At 37.4% G+C, this 15,389-nt stretch overlaps 1 long non-coding RNA gene across 4 annotated transcripts in view; it reads left to right on the top strand.

The window, feature by feature from the left end:
• LOC105484393 (uncharacterized) overlaps nt 1–15,389 on the top strand; it is a 122,856-nt gene that overhangs the window by 61,208 nt on the left and 46,259 nt on the right. For 2 of the 4 annotated variants that reach the window (XR_011611016.1, XR_011611021.1), the window contains exons 2-3: nt 4,600–4,810; nt 5,452–5,712. This is a non-coding gene — a long non-coding RNA (uncharacterized lncRNA). Of the gene's footprint in view, nt 1–4,599; nt 4,811–5,451; nt 5,713–15,389 lie in introns of those variants that run through there. The other 2 variants (XR_988897.3, XR_988895.3) reach the window with 1 other exon arrangement.

The following is a 15,389-nucleotide window of genomic DNA, read 5'->3' as shown; positions in this document are numbered from 1 at the left end:
TTGATAACACCTAAGCAAATTTAACTATTCACTTTTCTAAGGCCATGTAAACTTGATATGTCTGCTTATGTCACAGTGGATAATGCCCAGTCCACAAGGTAGATAGCATATTTGCAGACTATTGGAATTTGTGTTTCCAGGTCTCTGATTTTCTCTAACCTACCCTTGATTTACTGAGACATCTCTAAGTATATCTGACAGTAGTAATTTTTAGAGCTATTACTACTCCCCAAGTATTGTGCTGAAAATTTTATTCTTAAATGTTATAATAGCAAAACATTCTCCTTGTGACATTCTATATCTATAGGTAGGACCATGTTTTTCTGAACTGAGGCTTAAAACCATAGTCTCTTTTGTCTGATTTGTATCCTGATTTTTACTTTATTCACTGAATCAAATGTCAGATTTTGTAGACTGTTTCCGTAAGAAATCTCTCTAAAAATTTCTCATATACTTGTTTCATTTTAATTCCTACAGCCATAACTGTATTTCAGGCACTTGTTCCTGTATTCGAATTATCACAAATGTCTCCTAATGAGCCTCCTTGCTTTTATTCCTTATCCAAACCACCAGTGCTAGATGAGTCTTCCAAAAGATTCATTCTTACTAAAATATTTTTTAGACTTTCCTCAATTTCTGTCGGATGAATGTTTAACTTTTCATTATGATATTAAAAAAACACACTTTCATTTTAACAATTTAATTCTTCCATGTCTTATCACAAACTCAACTTCCTTTTATTTTTCTCCCTTTAACCATTTTAGTTTTCATCAATATGAAAAAATTTTTATGGTAGTCTTTTGTGGAAATCTTTTAGCAATTTATCAAACTATGATTTATCTTTATCAAATAATTTATCTTTCTGTAATTATATACCTTTTATGTTTTATACTCCAACTAAATTTTTGAAGGGCAGAATTCATGTTTTGTAGGTCTTTGAATCCTTTACAATATCCAGAATTAGTATTTAATACATGTCTACTTATGGGTAAAGGAGAATGGGATTCAAGGCTACATTTTTTTCCAGGGTTTCTTCTGGTGGAGACAGGGGTGGTCATATGAAATAAGCAATGTTTCCTAATAAGTAAGTTTCAATAATACCTAGTGTGCATATTATTTTTAGTTTTTAAAAAACTAGTATTTTGTTTTTATATCTTCATAACCATTCTTTAGGGTTAGGATAGATATCCCCATTTTAGCAAATATGTGATCTCCAAAAAGCAGTTCAATTCATGATGAACAGAGCCAGGCCTCCTTACTCTTATTTCTGTGTTCTTCTATTCTACTCTCTGGCCTCTCAGAATTTCTTATTTCATTTAAATATTTTAAGTCTCCATGCAACAACCTTAGTAACCACACAGACTATGTTAATCATTTTTTCTCTAAAACTTACCTCATTCTTTTGGTTCTCTTTTGGCAGAATAATCTTCCTGTAGCTCATGAATCAAATCTACTTTGTTTTTACAGTAGAATCTAAAAGACTCCTTACTATTTTTACTACACAGCCTTGTATTCTCCATTCCTCTGTTTCAGTTTACTTTTTTTTTTGTATAATACAAACTAAGAAATGCAAAGTGTATTTGGATTGTCTTAAAATTGTCCCAAATATCTCTGTGGTTGACTCATTGTTTTACCCCATGGTAACTCCAGTTTGTTTGGCTAAACGCAGGACTGGGATTTGGGGAATTAAGATAATTATGGCTCATCTTATGATCCCAGGCCAAGTATTTCATTTTTCTTTCCTTTAGTTGCTTCATCAGCAAAAGGTAAAATCTATTGTGTGTAACCAGAAGGTCGAATACAAAGGATAGAAAAATTTGCATGCAGTTAGTGAGCACAGGATACATATAAAAGCTAAGTATAGTCATCTCAACTGCCACAGGGGTACAGCGTTTTAGATCTTTCTCCCAAGAGCTCCAGCAATAAATACATTTCGCAGCCCCATTCTCCATACCAACACACATAATACATTTTTAAATAATAAAACAGAGATTTCAGGATCTCAGATATTGAGATGTTTCAAGATGTCAAGAATATTAGTGATGATGATGAAAATGGTAGTTACCATTTGTTGAGCCTTGTATACCATGTTTTGGGATTTATTATCAAAACTGTCTTTATACAAATCTATGAGGTATATATTCTTATATCCCTTATACAAAAAAACAAAAACAACTGAGGCTCAGTCAGCATAAGTGGCTTCTTTGAAGTCACAGAACTAGTGAGAGGCAGAGCCAATCTTCATCTCCATGACCCCAAGTTTGAGCTCATAACCAGCATGCTGCACCACTTCCACTACCAAGGCACTAGGTACATATCAATGAGCTGTGAAGAGGGAACTACTCTTGTTCTTCGCAACACTTTGACTCATTTTATAGTGACTAATTTAACTTAAGGTAATGATATGTTAAGGGAATATACATTAAAAAATAACTGCAAGTTTTAGTTTACTTATATTTTTGTTTAAGTATATGATCCTATACTCTTTGCTGGTCTACCTTCCTTTTTCCTTCTTTCATTCCTTCCTTCTTTCTACTAACCTCCCCCTTCTTCTCTCCTCACTTTTTTTTCTGCCAGTTTAATGGCTTTGGACTTCATCTGTAATACAAGAAGGATTTATTAAATTATGGTTTACTTCCAACACCTTTTCACCAAGTCTCCATTATATTGTAGCAATGTTTTGGAAATGTTCAGGAAAACTTATGGCTTTCTTGATGTGGCATCTGATTTGAGATAATATCAAGTATTAAGCAATTTGTTACTAATATTAGAACTTTTATCTAAGCAGGTGTTCCCGAAGTTCATTGGTATTGAAGCAGAGTTTAAGACATTTTAGCATCACAACAGGGAATCTACTTTGTTCTTACAACAGAACCTAACCTTCATTTCTTGGCTGTATGGCAGAGACTTGGCACACATAACTGCACACAGGATAGGCAGTCACCCAGAAGGCTCAGAGGTATTTATATATTCATTACATATTAATTGACCTCCTCTCTTGTCGAGGTGTCAAGACTTTGGCTCTTTTTAGATCCTACCAACCTATTCATTCATTCCATAACTGAGCAGAAAGCATGGGAGTGAACAAACATATAAAACTCCCTAATTTCATGGGGCTTATACAATACGTGTATGTTATCCATATTTGACAATCTTTACATATCCTAATGTGGGCACAGGACTCATGGGATTTGGTGTCAAAACTCACATTAATATTTTAGGTTAATTATCATACAAATATTTTTAGTTTGTTACTCCTTGGATAACTTTGTATTTCTCCTTGGATAACTTTGGTTTACCTATATTTCTCGCTTTGTCTGTTGTTTTCTTCCAAAACCCATCACCCCCTCCCCAATACATTCTTCCCACTCTCATGCTTTAATGTTCTTGAGAGCCCTCTCAGGTTTCATTTTATAGAGGACAAAATTAAGACTTAAAGAAATTTAAAAACTTCCTCAAGTCTACACAGCTGGTGAGTAGTAGATCTGGGATTTTGATTCAGATCTATCTGACTCCAAAAGTTGCAGTGTCAACCACAATTTTATTCTTGCATTATTTTAAAAGTTTCCTCTATGCATATACCATGAAGTACTTAATCACATGGTATTATGACTTCTCTGAGCTAGTCTGTGAGTCCTGGCACAGTTCACACTCTGGTCTATAAGCATGGGAATGATGAAACATATATCATCCTTAGGGCTCCTTTCAGCTTATGATGGTTCTGATCCATTGCAAAATTTACAGTTTCTAATACCATTAAGTTTCTAGAGAAAAATAACCCATTTTCACTGGAGAATCTTTTGGTCTTCCGCTTAACCATTTCTACTTTGTAGCATACCCAAGCCATCCAGCAGAAACTTTGTTCTATAAATAACCCTGAAAACTTTGAATGACTGTATATAATTATCACTTACTAAAGTGTCTGAAGAATTCCTTTTTATTTTGGTTTGTGGGGGAGGGCATATGTGAGCTATCCAAACTGCCAGTGTCCCTGGTCACATCATATATACCTTCTCACCAGGAACAGATGAATAAGAACATTACCATTTCTAATAGCTGTTCTGAGCTTACACATTTGTCTAATACGGCCTGTGTTTGAGGGTAGTGGGATTTGAAAATGACCTTATATAAACAGACTGAGTTATTTTTTAGAGAAATACATCACAGGAAGAGTGCATGATTAGGAAGCACGAGACCCAAGCCCGATTACAGAATCACAAGAAAGAAGAGTAGAGAACAATGTGGTACAATAGAAAGAGCACAACGTGAGATTTAGGCCACCTATTTTACCATGACAAAGTTAATTAATGTTTCTGTACCTAGGTTTCCTAATTTACAAAACTTGGTAAATTATACTATACAGTGACTACGTAAGAATTGCCAAGGAGATTCTTGAAAACACAGATTCCCACTCTCTACTTAAAGATTCTCATTTAGAAGGTCTGAGGTTGGAGTAAGAATCTCTGTATTTTAACCAGTTGCCCAGGTGACTCTATTGCATACTATATTGGAAAAGAGATTGTATGCTAACTACTCATTGATTCTAAAATTCTATGCTTCTATGGACTTTTGGTTTTACCCTTATTTTTTTCTTTTTAGGATCCCCATCACAAGGAGGGGAGGGCTACCATCCCAGCTGCAAACTCTCATTCAAGGTTTATGTTGCAGCCAGCAGTGTCCTTGGAGTCTAGTTCAAAGCTGAAGAGAGTGAACCATAGAACTGGGAGCCATTGGCAGAGGGGCTGGCCTGAAGGAAGGGAAGTGTTTCAGCCAGAATGTACTGACGCACGACCAGGAAACCACAAGACTGGTGAGAACCTTTCCAAAACTGAGCTTTATGATCAAAAGAGGTACAGGAAATAGCTCTGCCAAGAGTCCTTTCTGCTCCTGGCTGGAACCCTGAGCTTCTGAGGCTCTCTGAGTCAACTCCCTGAACAGATGCTGTCACCCAAGAAGCCATCACTAAAGCATTTTTTTGCTTTGCTCTAAGGTGGCCTCACTGGTGGGTGCAAGTGAGTTACTGTCTCTTTTTCTCTTTCTTGTTTCTTTCTTTTGGCAGAAGTTAGAAGTTGCCATATGGTTACTCAATTCTGAATCTTCAGAGGCCATAGGTTACTGGATTTATGCCCTTTGCCAACTGACTATTGTTTGGTGCTGAAGGCCTGTATACAAACACCACATCCCCAAACTCTTATCAATACCTAGATCACCTGATGTGAATCTGTCAATACCCTGGACTTAACAGGGTACTGAAGGAAAGAGAACCAGCAATTGCTTCATTTCTTACATCCCAGCCAGTAGTCCTTCTCCCAGGCTAGTCTTCCTTTTGTTTCCCCTAAGAATGACTCAAGTAGGAATTGCATTCAGATCTCTGTCACAGATATAAATCTTGTCTGGATACAAGATCAAAATCATTGTGTTCCTGTGGATTCTTTTTCTTTTTTCAACCAGAGTGACTACCAGTTGCCATGAAATAAATCACATCATCATATGGCAGATCCAGCTAATAGCTGAGACTAGCAGGATAAGTGAACCATGTCCTCAGAGCTAAATGATGGAGAAATTGGACTGGCCATGGAGCACTTCAAATTGATTGCTTAGTAATGGGATATTTTTTCTGGAAAGACAACAGAATAATTCTGAATTGTTAGTTCTGTCATGGGTACAGGCTCCCATGTACAGGAAAATAAAGAAAGTGTGATGAATTTTTCATCTGGCCTTCTGCCTACTTTCTTGCTTTCTGCATGTCTCCATTTTTAGTCTGTAAGCCCTGCCTAGATGACCAATCACTATTGTCCATGTGGCATAAAACCTACAATTTAAATATACTTCTTACCCAACTCTCAGCAAGTATGAGGTAGCCAACAGCTTTTTCAAGATAATGACTGAGTCTTAGCTTAGGTTTCAGTCATTTTAGGAAACATAAAAAATTCAATGGTGGGAGATCATACACCCTCTGCAAAGATGTCAGAGGTCAAGTTTTGGGAGAGTCCACACACAAACTGAGCAGTGATGGTAAAATGTATTTTGAAATATTTCTCCTCTGGGACTGTTATGTGAAGTAGAGCAAACACATTGTGCTGCAGTGCTTTTTGGGACATGCCTTTTTTGGGAAGTGCTAACTTTATACTCTGCTGACACCAAACATTTGAATATAAAACCTTATTTTTTTCTCTCACTCTGCTCCACTTTTGGCTCAGCTTATCCTACCAAAACACACTTCAAAAGACTTCTTTATAGAAAGAATGTTTCAAAAATATAATATTTCCATCTGTTATTTCAATAATACATGCTCTGGGACTCTCTTTATGAACCATTTTCCTTTCTTTGCTCCCATTTAGATGTATAAATATTTGATTCTAAAGCTCTAAGGAATAGTCAGCCAATCGGGTCACTGAATTGTGAACATTCCTAACCCTATAATTTTGTCTGTAGCAGGCACCTCCTGCTGTGGAACTAACTGCTAAGGGATTATAGCAATGTAATCCTCAGACTGTTCCATCTCAAGGTTACTCTGAAGTGGAGGGAAGGAAGCCGTTTTAATTTTGATAAAATAAACTTTATTTTGTAACTTTATTATTTGTTTTTCTTTTTCCTTTCAACACTTCATAATAGATGTGTCTGGTAATTTGAAGTTAGCCTCTCTGGTTGAGGTACCCTAAACCACCTCATATTCTTGTAGCTTTCTTAAGAGGCCATATAGCATTTGTTTCTGTCATTACAAAGCTCAGAACTTGAGTTTTTCTACCTCTCCTGAGCTGAATCAAGCCACGTACGGACTCTTATTAACATGTTCAATTAGGTGTATTCCTAATGGGTGGCAACAGAAGATGCATGGAAAGTGTCATGCCATCCATGTATGTTTGAAATGTCGGACCATGTGCAAAACTTTAAGTTACTTTTCTGCTTCCTAGGCTTTGCCCACCAGACCTTTATTTCAGCAATTATTGAAGCAATTGCATTTAAGTTTACAACATGAATTTCATGGGAACTCCCTGTTTGATATAAATGGAAACATGTTCCTAGGAATAAAATATCTTTATGAGTGAAGTTTAATATATTTTGAATCAGGCCCAAAGAGATCTTTTGCCGTGTGTGAAGAATAAAGTAAAAATTCCATTAATAAAATTTTATGGCTGGATGGATGGAGAAAAATATTTTCCAGGATAAAAATATTTTCATGTTTTTCTCAAATTAAAAAAAGTAAAGTTATTGATAGTCACTTAAAACCAAGCCTAATTGTTAGACTATAGGTAGCCAAATATTTCTGGAGGCAATAGGGCAAAAATGTTTTAGAGTTTTAAAATGTTTGTAACTTTGACCAAGAAATTATGCTTTTAGAAGTCTACTCAGGAAATACAACTTGAAATGCTGAATAAATTTTAAAAATCATTTTGATGACATTGGAGAGCTATAAGCCAGTCAAAAATTGAGAGTTCAAGATTGTCAAGATGATAAAAGAACCAGGAGAGGAGCCTGAAATTTGGTGCTGCCTTTCCTATCCAGGTCAACAAAATTGAGAAACTGAGGGCTGCTTTTGGCAGTTCCATGGGACCGAGGGGACAAAAATTAGGTATTAGAATCTGTGAATGTGTCAGGGACCTGGTAAACAACCAGGCTTTCAGTTGGGATCCCTAAAGGGATACAAATTGAAATCAATAATGAACACAGTAAGTCCTTCCAGTTACTGAAACAAACTGTCATGTCAGTTGGATCCCTTGTTATATTAAAGCAGTTTTCCTAGGCTAATAGTACACTGAAAGCAAAATAAATACTATATGGAGGGAGATAACATCATCAAAAGCATAAAGGTATTGCTAAAATATTTCATATACAATGTTAGCATTTAATAAAATATTACCACACCTTCCAGGAGGCAATGGCAAATGATAAAAACTGAAGAGAAGAAAAAAAAAAAAAAAAAAAACCAGGAAAAAATAAGATAAATCAGACCTATAGGAGAGACATTTATTAGAATTATCAGACATGGACCTTTAAGTAACTATGATAAATATTCTAACTAAAAGGACAATGTAAAGAGAATTGGTATAGAACTGGAATCTAGAAAAATAATGAAATTGGAATTCTAGGGTAGAAACGCAATAAATGAATTTAAAAGTCAATTTAAAAATCAATGTGTGGGTTTAAGAGCCAATTAGACATAGCCAAAAATAGAATTAGTAAATTAGAAGATGAGTCAGTGAAAATATTCAGAAAAAAGTATAGAGAAACAAAGCAAAGGAAAGCACAGAGGATAAGAGACATATAAGAAATAATGAAAATATCAAATGTGTAATCACAATCTTAGAAGAAGAAAAAAAGAGACAATAGGGAAGAAGCAATATTGGAAGAGACATGGCTGATAATTTTCCAAAACTGCTGAAAAACATCAAGACATAGATTCAAGAAGAGTTGTGAATTCCACATAGAAAACTATGAAGTAAACCACACCATAATAAAGGAACATCATAATAAAGCTCCTAAAAAACAAAGAGAGAGTGTGGCTGGCAAGATGGCCAAATAGGAACAGCTCCAGTCTGCAGCCCCCAGCGAGATAAACGCAGAAGGTAGGTGATTTCTGCATTTCCAACTGAGGCACCCAGCTTATCTCATTAGTACTGGTTAGACAGTGGGGAACTCCCTCCCCTAGCCAAGGGAGCCCAGAGGGACTGTGCCATGAGGAACGGTGCACTATGGCCCAGATACTATGCTTTCCCATGGTCTTTGTTACCAGGAGACCAGGAGATTCCCTCGGGTGCTTATGCTACCAGGGCTCTGGGTTTCAAGCACAAAACTGTGCAGCTGTTTGGGCAGACACTGAGCTAGCTGCAAGAGTTTTTTGTTTGTTTGTTTTGTTTTTTTTGTTTTTTCATGCCCCACTGGTGCCTGGAACAGCAGCAAGACAGAACTGTTCACTCCCCTGGAAAGGAGGATGAAGCCAGGGAGATGGGTGGTCTAGCTCAGTGGATCCCACCCCAATGGAGCCCAACAAGCTAAGATCCACTGGCTTGAAATTCTTACTGACAGCACAGCAGTCCGAAGTAGACCTGGGATGCTCAAGCTTGGTGGGGGGAGGGGTGGCTGACATTACTGAGGCTTGAGTAGGTGGTTTACCCCTCACAGTGTAAACAAAGCTGCCTGGAAGTTATAACTGCAAACAACTTGAAATGCTGAATAAATTTCAGCAGCTCGTCAAAGCTGCTATAGCCAGACTGCCTCTCTAGATTCCTCCTCTCTGGACAGAGCATCTCTGAAAGAAAGGCAGCAGCCCCACTCAGGGGCTTACAGTTAAACTCCCATCTCCCTGGGACAGAGCACCTGGGGGAAAGGGCAGCTGTGGGCACAGCTTCAGCAGACTTAAACATTCCTGCCTGCAAGCTCTGGAGAGAGCAGCGGATTTCATAGCACAGTGCTCAAGCTCTGCTAAGAGACAGACTGCCTCCTTAAGTGGGTCCCTGATCCCCATGCCTCCTAACTGGGAGACACCTCCCAGCAGGGGTCAATGGACATCTCATACAGGAGAGCTCTGGCTGGCATCTGGCAGGTGCCCTTCTGGGATGAAGTTTCCAGAGGAAGGAACAGGCAGCAGTCTTTGCTGTTCTGCAGCCTCTGCTGGCGATACCCATGCAAACAGGGTATGGAGTGGACCTCCAGCAAACTCCAGCAGACCTGCAGCAGAGGGGCCTGACTGTTAGAAGGAAAACCAACAAACAGAAAGGAATAGCATGAACATCCACAAAAAGGACATCCACACAAAAACCCCATCCGAAGGTCACCAACATCAAAGACCAAAGCTAGATAAATCCACAAAGATGAAGAAAAACCAGTGTAAAAAGGTTGAAAATTCCAAAAACCAGAATGCCTCTTCTCCTCCAAAGGATCACAACTCCTCGCCATCAAGAGAACAAAGCTGGACGGAGAATGAGTTTGACGAACTGACAGAAGTGGGCTTCAGAAGGTGGGTAATAACAAATTCCTCCAAGCTAAAGAAGCATGTTCTAACTAAATGCAAGGAAGCTAAGGACCTTGAAAAAAGGTTAGAGGAATTGTTAACTAGAATAACCAGTTTAGAGAAGAACATAAATGACCTGATGGAGCTGAAAAACTCAGCATGAGAACTTCGTGAAGCATACACAAGTATCAATAGCTGAATTGATCAAACAGAAGAAAGAATATCAGAGATTGAAGATCAACTTAATGAAATAAAGCACGAAGACAAGATCAGAGAAAAAAGAATGGAAAGGAATGAACAGAGCCTCCAGGAAATATGGGGTTATGTAAAAAGACCAAACCTACGTATGATTGTTGTACCTGAAAGTGATCGGGAGAATGGAACCAAGTTGGAAAACACCCTTCAGGATATTATTCAGGAGAACTTCTTCAACCTAGCAAGATAGACCAACATCCAAATTTAGGAAATACAAAGAACACCACTAAGATACTCCTTGAGAAGAGCAACCACAGGACACATAATCATCAGATTCACCAAGGTTCAAATGAAGGAAAAAATGAGTGAGTTTCTTAATCCTGAGTTTTAATTTGATTGCACTGTGGTCTGACTAACAGCAGATCTCTCAGCAGAAACCCTACAAGCCAGAAGAGAGTGGGGGCCAATATTCAACATTCTTAAAGAAAAGAATGTTCAACCCAGAATTTCATATCCATCCAAACTAAGCTTCATAAGCAAAGGAGAAATAAAATCCTTTACAAACAAGCAAATGCTGAGAGATTTTGTAACAGTCATGCCTGACTTACAAGAGCTCCTCCAGGAAGCACAAACTATGGAGAGGAAAATTCGGTACCAGCCAACTGCAAAAACATACCAAATTAGAAAGACCATTGACACTATGAAGAAACTGCATCAACTAACGGGCAAAATAACCAGCCAGCATGATAATGACAGGATAAAATTCACACATAACAATATTAACCTTAAATGTAAATGGGCTAAATGCCTTTCAATTAAAAGACCCAGACTGGCAAATTGGATAAAGAGTCAAGACCCATTAGTGTGCTGTATTCAGGAGACCCATCTCATGTGCAAAGACACACATAGGCTCAAAATAAAGGGATGGAGGAATATTTACCAAGCAAATGGAAAAAAAAAAAAAAAAAAGCAGGGTTACAATCCTAGTCTCTGATAAAACAGACATTAAACCAGTAAAGATCAAAAAAGACAAAGAAGGGCATTACATAATGGTAAAGGGACCAATGAAACAAGAAGAGTTAACTACCCTAAATATATATGCACCCAATACAGGAGCACCCAGATTCATAAAGCAAGTTCTTAGAGACCTACAAAGAGACTTAGACTCCCACTGAATAATAATGGGAGACTTTAACACCCCACTGTCAATATTAGACAGATCAATGAGAGAAAATTAACATGGATATTCAGGAGTTGAACATAGCTCTCGACCAAGCAAACCTAATAGACATCTGCAAAACTCTCTACCCCAAATCAACAGAATATACATTCTTCTCAGCACCACATAGCCCTTATTCCAAAATTGACCACATAACTGGAAGTAAAACACTCCTCAGCAAATACAAAAGAATGGAAATAATAACAAACAGTCTCTCAGACAACAGTGCAATCAAATTAGAACTCAGGATTAAGAAACTCACTCAAAATCACACAACAACATGGAAACTGAACAACTTGCTCCTGAATGACTACTGGGTAAATAACGAAATTAAGACAGAAAAAAAATAAGTTCTTTGACCAATGAAAACAAAGACACATCATACCAGAATCTCTGGGACCCAGCTAAAGCAGTGTTTAGAGGTAAATTTATAGCACTAAACACTCACAGGAGAAAGTGGGAAATCTAAAATCAACACCCTAACATCACCATTAAAAGAACTAGAGAAGCAAGAGCAAACAAACTAAAAAACTACAAACCACTGCTCAAGAAATAACTAAGATCAGAGCAGAACTGAAGGAGATAGAGACATGAAAAACTCTTCAAAAATCATTGAATCCAGGAGCTATATTTTTGAAAAGATTAACAAAATAGATTGCTAGCCAATATAATAAAGAAGAAAAGAGAGAAGAATCAAATAGACACAATAAAAAATGATAAAGGGGATATAGCCACTGATCCCACAGAAATACAAACTACCATCAGAGAATACTATAAACACCTCTAAGCAAATAAACTAGAAAATCTAGAAGAAATGGATAAATTCCTGGACACATACACCCTCTGAAGACTAAACCAAGAAGAAGTTGAATGCATGAATAGACTAATAATAAGTTCTGAATTTGAGGCAATAATTAATAGCCTACCAACCAAAGAAAGCCCAAGACCAGAGAGATTCACAGCCGAATTCTACCAGAGGTACAAAGAGGAGCTGGTACCATTCCTTCTAAAACTATTCAAAACAATAGAAAAAGAGGGGACTCCTCCCTAACTCATTTTATGAGGCCAGCATCATCCTGATACCACAACCTGGCAGAGATACAACAAGAAAAGAAAATTTCAGGCCAATACGCCTGATGAACATCGATGCAAAAATCCTCAATATAATACTGGCAAACCAAACCCAGAAGCACATCAAAAAGCGTATCCACCACGATCAAGTTGGCTTCATCCCTGGGATGCAAGGCTGGTTCAACATATGTAAATCAATAAATGTAATTCATCACATAAGCAGAACCAATGACAAAAACCACATAATTATCTCAATAAATGCAGAAAAGGCCTTTGACAAAATTCAACATCCCTTCATGCTAAAAAATCTCGATAAACTAGGTATTGATAAAATGTATCTCAAAATAATAAGCGCTATTTATGACAAACCCACAGCCAACATCATACTGAATGGGCAAAAGCTGGAAGCATTCCCTTTGAAAACTGGCACAAGACAAGGATGCTCTGTCTCACCACTCCTATTCAACATAGTATTGGAAGTTCTGGCCTGGACAATCAGGAAAGAGAAATAAATAAAGGGTATTCCTATAGGAAGAGAGAAAGTCAAATTGTCTCTGTTTGCAGATGACATGACTGTGTATTTAGAAAACTCCATCGTTTCAGCCCAAAATCTCCTTAAGTTGATAAGCAACTTCAGCAAAGTCTCAAGATACAAAATTGATGTGCAAAAACCACAGGCATACACCAATAATAGAGAGCCAAATCATGTATGAACTCCCATTCACAACTGCTACAAAAAGAAAATATCTAGGAATACGACTTACAAAGGATGTGAAAGACCTCTTCAAGGAGAACTACAAACCACTGCTCAAGGAAATAAGAGAGGACATAAACAAATGGAAAAGCATTCCATGCTCATGGATAGGAAGAATCAATGTCGTGAAGATGGCCATACTGCAGCCCAATGTAATTTATAGATTCAATGCTATTCACATCAAGCTACTATTGACTTTCTTCACAGAATTAGAAGAAAACTACCTTAAATTTCATATGGAATCAAAAAAGAGCTCATATAGCCAAGATAATCCTAAACAAAAAGAACAAAGATGGAGGCATCACACTACTTAACTTCAAACTATACTACATGGCTACAGTAACCAAAACAGCATGGTACTGGTACCAAAACAGATATATAGACCAACGAACAGAACAGAGGCCTCAGAAATAACACTAAACATCTACAACCATCTGATCTTTGAAAAACCTGAACAAAACAAGCCATAGGGAAAGGATTCCCTATTTAATAAACGGTGTTGGGAAAACTGGCTAGTCATGTGCAGAAAACTGAATCTGGACCCCTTCCTTACACCTTATACAAAAATTAACTGAAGATGGATTAAATACTTAAACATAAGACCTAAAACCATAAAAACCCTAGAAGAAAACCTTGGCAACACCATTCAGGACATAGGCATAGGCAAGGACTTCATGACTGAAACAGCTAAAGCAATGGCAACAAAAGCCAAAATTGACAAATGGGATCTAATTAAATTAAAGGCCTTCTGCACAGCAAAAGAAACTATCATCAGAGTGAATAGGCAACCTACAGAATAGGAGAAAATGTTTGCAATCTATCCACCTGACAAAGGGCTAACATCCAGAATCTACAAGGAACTTCAACAAATTTACAAGAAAAAAGCAACCCCATGAAAAAGTGTGCAAAGGATATGAACAGACACTTCTCAAAAGAAGACATTCATGCAGCCAACAAACATATGAACAAAAGCTCATCATCACTTGTCATTAGAGAAATGCAAATCAAAATCACAGCAAGATACCATCTTACACCAGTTAGAATGGCGATCATTAAAATAACAGATGCTGGAGATAACAGATGCTGGAGAGGATGTGGTGAAATAGGAACAGTTTTACACTGTTGCTGGGAGTGTAAATTTTTTCAGCCATTGTGGAAGACAGTGTGGTGATTCCTCAAGGATCTAGAACTAGAAATTTCATTTGACCCAGTAATCCCTTTTCTGGGTATATACCCAAAGGATTATAAATCATTCTACTATGAAGACACAAGCACACATATATTTATTGTAGCACTGTTCACAATAGCAAAGACTTAGAACCAACCAAATACCCATCAATGATAGACTGGATAAAGAAAATGTGACACATATACACCATGGAATACTATGCAGCCATATAAAAGTATGAGTTCATGTCCTTTGCAGAGACATGGATGAAGCTGGAAACCATAATTCTCAGCAAACTAACACAGGAAGAGAGAACCAAACACCACATGTTCTCACTCATAAGTGGGAGGTGAACAATGAGAACATATGGACACAGGGAGGGGAGCATCACACACTGGGGCCTGTTGGGGGTGGGGGGGCTAGGGGAAGGATAGCATTAGAAGAAATACTTAATGTATATGACAGGTTGATGGGTGTAGCAAACCACCATGGCACGTGTATACCTATGTAACAAAGCTGCACATTCTGCACATGTATCTCAGAATTTAAAGTGTAAAAAGAAAAAAAAAAGAAAATAAAAAGAAAAAGATGGGTTACAATATTGATCAAGGTCATAATGCCCATTTTTGTTGTTGATGTTTTTTTTGAGATGGAGTTTCACTCTTTTTGCCCATGTTGGAGTGCAGTGGCACGATCTTGGCTCACTGCAACCTCCACCTCCCGGGTTCAAGTGATTGTCCTGCCTCAGCCTCCCACTAATGCCCGCCTTTTAAAGAAATATGATCAAACCCCATATTTAAATACAAGTTATTTATCAAGCAATATAGAGCTCTCTAAAATACACGTACTTCCATTAAAAAAAGAAAAATAACAACAAAAAAAAATAAAAATGTATGTATTAGTTTGCTAGTACTGTTATACCAAAGTATCACAGACCTGGAAGCTTGAACAACAGAAATTTATTTTCTCAGAATTCTAGAGACTAGAAGTTCCAGATCAAAGTTTCAGCAAGGTTTGTCTTTTTTTTTTT

The sequence above is a fragment of the Macaca nemestrina genome, chromosome 1 (assembly GCF_043159975.1).
Source record: "Macaca nemestrina isolate mMacNem1 chromosome 1, mMacNem.hap1, whole genome shotgun sequence".
NCBI classification, from domain to species: Eukaryota; Metazoa; Chordata; class Mammalia; order Primates; family Cercopithecidae; genus Macaca; species Macaca nemestrina.
This window is presented reverse-complemented; position numbering and strand designations above follow the sequence as displayed.